The 5,000-nt window shown below is 43.1% G+C and overlaps 1 pseudogene; it reads left to right on the top strand.

The window, feature by feature from the left end:
- The first annotated feature begins 1,812 nt into the window (after positions 1 to 1,812).
- LOC119589796 overlaps positions 1,813 to 5,000 on the top strand; it is a 3,971-nt pseudogene continuing 783 nt past the window's right edge.

Here is a 5,000-nt window from a genome sequence, read left to right as displayed (position 1 = left end):
ATATATTCTGAAACAATTATGAGAGGTGCTCTAGAGAATTTTGAAGGAACTGTGGATGTTGGAGGATACAAAATATCAAATCTGAGGTACGCCGATGATATAGTTTTGATTGCCAGCATTATCACTGAACTACAACAACTACTAGATAAAGTTAAAGAAGCAAGCGAAAAGGCTGGCTTGTTTCTTAATGCCAAGAAAACTAAGATGAAGATTCAAAGATAACCGGCAATGAACAATGATGGAACATGGTTACAATCAATGGAATGATTGTGGAAAAATGTGAAAGAGTTCACTTATCTTGGAGCTGTTTTTTAACTAATACATCTGATGATTCACCGGAGATAAAAAGAAGAATTACCATTGCCAAAAACGCCACAGTTGCTCTCAATAACATCTGGAAAGACCGAAGCATTACCTTGCAGACAAAGCTGAGGTTATTGAACTCATTAGTTTTCCCAATTGCATCATATGGTTCTGAGTGTTGGGTGCTGAAGAAGATAGACAAGAAAAAGATCAATAGTTTTGAAATGTGGTGTTACAGACGAGTATTACGTATTAACTGGACAGAGAAGAAAACGAATGATGAAGTGCTGAGAAAAATAAATTGTAAAGACTGACTGTTGGACATCTTGAACAAAAGGAAATTAAAGTTTATTGGTCATGTGATGAGAAGTAAAAGTATTGAGAAAAACTTGCTGGACAGGGATGGTGATAGGAAACAGAGGAAGAGGCAAGCCGAAGACAAGACTGAGCGACAGCATCAAAGATATTTGCGGGTTGTCGATGGTACAAGTGGAAAGAAAAGCGTAAGATCGAGTTGAGTGGCGAAGGATGGTGGAGAGGTCCACGGCTGCTCAAACATGAGCATACCGTTATTGATGATGATGATGATATATATATATATATATATATATATATATATATATATATATATATATATTATAATAATAATATATATATTATATATATATATATATAATAAGTTATATATTATAAATAATAATATATATATATATATTATATATATATATATATAAGTATATATCTATAAATAATATATATATACAAACATATATATATATATATATATATATATATATATATATATATATATATATATATATATGTGTGTGTGTGTGTGTGTGTGTGTGTATACATTAATGCATAAATGTGTATGTACTGTATACAGATATGTGTCTGTGTATATGTATGTATGTATATATATATATATATATATATATATATATATATATATATATATATATATATATATATATATATATATATAAACGTACGGCAAATGTAGATTGGATTAAAAAGCGACTGAAATGGTACGGTGGAGCGAAGGTAGAAATGTCTATTGTCTCCTGTATGTCCTGTCCTCTTCTCTCTCTCTCAGTATGTATGAAAAGCATGTATGTGTATAAGTGCATTAGTGTAGACTTCATTTTGACAGAAAAAAAACGTTTTTTTTGCAGATATTGGTAAACATTGTGTTCACTCATTTTTTCCACACCTTATGTTTTCTCTCTTTGTGAGTGTTTGAGAAAGTATGTGCATAAACACTATCACATTCGCATTTACTCGTACAATTTGGATGCGTCAAACCGAAGATGAATACGTAAAAACCGCAAACCTGAAGAAAGCGCAGAACATTTGGCTGACCTTCCATTTTCCCCCAGTTTTTTGCTTGTCCGGCTGACCTTTCGGCGCGGCTGCGTAGCGGGTGCGCTGGGGGCGGACTGGCTCGATCGGGGATGAATGAACTCGTGCGCAAGGGAAGCAAGGGCGGCCCCCGCCCCTCCTGCCCCGATGGCCCTTTTCCTGGTTCCTGTAGCTGCGAGGTATTTAAGGGCAGCGAGGGAGGTCGACCACTTTACCTTCTCCCCCCCCCCCGCCCTTCGATTTCTTCACCTCTTTACTTCATTGTTTATGATTATGACTTCGCAGTCAGCGGTGAGGACCGACGCCGAAGGGAACCCAACTGACGAAGGTTTTTACTCTCCGATCTTCGCGATGAATATTATAAGTCGTCGCCCTTGTGTTTGGGCCCACGAAATGCTTCTCTCCTCTGTTTGCAGCTGCGCTTGCCCTGCAAGTGAAGGGCTTATGGTGTGGACAGATGTAGGACTGGAATTATCCATTAAGTAACATATATAAACAATAATTTTGCCTCCTCCGTCAGCTGGTTGCTGCTTTTCGCTGGTGGGGCGTGGCCTGCCTGCAGCACCTCCCTCATCGGGGCGGATCGAGCGAGGGACGTGGAGCTGCAGTACACGTGAGTAATCGCAACAGCGTCGTCTTCCTTGCCAAAAGAGTCTCCCCTTCCCCGAATGGCCGCGTCCTGAGCCTCGTTTTTGTGTTTCAGCTTCGTCAAACGGCGCCGGGGCAGAAGGTGAGGGTGGAGGTCGAGGCCGAGCGCCTGGGCCTGTTCCCTCCGGAAGCAGCCCCGACTCGGAGCTGGACGTCGAGAAGGAGGTCATTTCCGACGGCGAGGAAAGCTTCTTCTGTCGACGCCGCCGACGCCCCGGCACCGAAGCCGGGGCGGCGACTGCGCTTGGCTCCGGCTGCCACGTCTGTCGTCCGACCCCGCTTTAGCTCAGGCCGAGGCCGCCCCTCGACCTCGCCTCGTCCATGCTGCTCCTCGGAGACAAGTGGACCCCTCGTTTCGTTCAAGTGGGAGCCGTTTCCTGCCTCCTCAGCCTGAGGTGGAGACGCGCTACGTTTCAGGCTCCTGCCCCACAAGCCTCAAGTAGAAACGCGTTTTCGTCCGAAAATAGAAGGCCGTTCCTCCTTCTCGCCGCGAGGGTGGAAAACGCGTTTCGTCCAAGGTGGAGGCCGTTCCTGCTCCTCGCCGCGCGAAGGTAAGAAACCCGTTTCGTCCCACGTCCCGTCTTCCCAGCCGAAGTGGAAAAAACCCGTTTCCCCCCTAGCAGAAGCTGTCCCTGCACCTTACGAAGTGGAAAACGCGTTTTTCGTCCAAGTGGAGGCCGTTTTCCTGCTCCTCGCCGCGAGGTGGAAAAACCCGTTTTTCGTCCACGTCCCCGTCTTCCAGCCCAAAGTGGAAAACCCGTTTCGTCCAAGCAGAAGCTGTCCCTGCACCCTTACGAAGTGGAAAACCGTTTCGTCCACGTCCCCGTTGCCCAGCCCGAAGTGGAAAAACACGTTTCGTCCAAGTGGAGGCCGTTCCTGCTCCTCACCGCGAGCTGGAAAAATTTGTTTTATTCAGGTCGGGCTGCCTTCTCGACCCGCCGTGGAAACTGCCTTCGTCCCACAGCGGCGCCGCCCCGCTGACTCGCCTGCTGGAGCGAGACGACTACCCGTTTCCCCGCCCGGCCTCTCCCCCGGGCCACCGCGCTCGGCGCCCCCGCCCTCCGAGGCCACTTTCCCACTCGTAACGCCGGCGACAGCGGGCGAGAAAGTGACCGCAGAGGAGCCCCGCGGCCAATTGTCCGCCATTAACGTTTTATATATTATTATTATTTTACATTTTCCTTGTTCAATGACCCTATGGAAATTTCCATGGAGATTTACATGTACTTCAGTTTTTTTCAGCCACACTTTCCTCTTACGCGCATGTATATAATTATGTGTATATAATATGTGTATATATTATATATATATATATAGTATATATATATTTTATATATATATATATATAATTATATATATATATATATTTCATACATAATATATAATAATATTAATATATATATATCATATAATTTTATATATATATATATATAAAATATATATAATATATGAAAATATATATACATAAACATACACATATATACATTAAAGGCCCTTTTGTAGGCATCCTTAAACCCCTAAACACTTTGATACATTTGTATCAAGTTGTAATCGCTACATAACACGATATCATCGAAGATTGTCTGAATTACAAAGTTATGAGAAAAGGAAAGTTTTATCATTTTTTTTTACATGAAAAAGTCAATAGAAACCATAAAAGCACTTAATATGCTGGTATAACTTTTTTATTAGAAGGCAAATCATTGTGGAAGCCTCAAATAAAATGCAAAAAAAAGTGCCCTGAACTACTCTCTGGCAACTTTCTATTGTTTTATCCACAACACTCTTCGCTTCGCAAGGCCGTGAAAAGTTTAAATTATAGTTCTCAGATTCAGTCAAAATATTTTTTTTTCTTATTACAATATATTGTTTTCCATATGAAGTTGCATAATGGTTTGCATCTTATCGTATTCCACCGCGAGTAGGTTCCGTGTCCAAATCAGACAACTGGGTAATTCTAAATGATCACAAGACATTTTACTTGCTTTTATTGATTTAAGTATATCACAAATCAAGATACACAGCATTTTTTCTTTGGAATATATTTGAGCTTTGTAAAGTTATATTCATAGACGTACAGAATGATTCTGAAAGGACATTAATCCACGGAAGTCAACACCACGTCACGTGACTCGAAAAAACGTTGGAAAATTCTTACTATGATCGCACTATTGGGGTGGAGATGGCACTCCTTGAGGAGAAGCCACAGATGTTTCCACTGGCAGAATACTTAGATTTGCGTGTCATGATGTTTTTTCTAATTGATAGTTACATCAGAGACATCGTCACATTCGGGTTGACGGTCGGAGTCTGAACAACTCCATTGTGAGATCCTCACTGCTTGAGGCTCTCTTTCGGCTGTCAGGCTAATCCCTGGATCCACTGGGGGGTGGAGAAGGGCCTTTGGTAGCTCTGACTTTTTCGTCTTTTTGGCTTTTTTTCTCGGGCCCAGGCTGTTTTCTGTGCATTGGCTGGCCTTGGCCCTGGGGCAGGCTCAGCTTTTTTCTGATTCGGCTTGTGGCACTGAATCAGCCTGGTTAGGCTCTGCCTGTGAGGGCATAGCCTGGCTAGGCTCTGCCTGTGAGGGCATAGCCTGGCTTGGAGAGGGGAGGGGAGTCTCGGACCTGGGGTGAGGGAGAGGATTGGGCGATTGGCCTCTCATCTTCCTTCCCTTTAGCTTTTACCTC

Source organism: Penaeus monodon, chromosome 26 (assembly GCF_015228065.2).
Source record: "Penaeus monodon isolate SGIC_2016 chromosome 26, NSTDA_Pmon_1, whole genome shotgun sequence".
In the NCBI taxonomy this organism is placed as follows: Eukaryota; Metazoa; Arthropoda; class Malacostraca; order Decapoda; family Penaeidae; genus Penaeus; species Penaeus monodon.
Note: the sequence above shows the minus strand (reverse complement) of the source record. Positions and strands in the feature narration are given on the sequence as shown.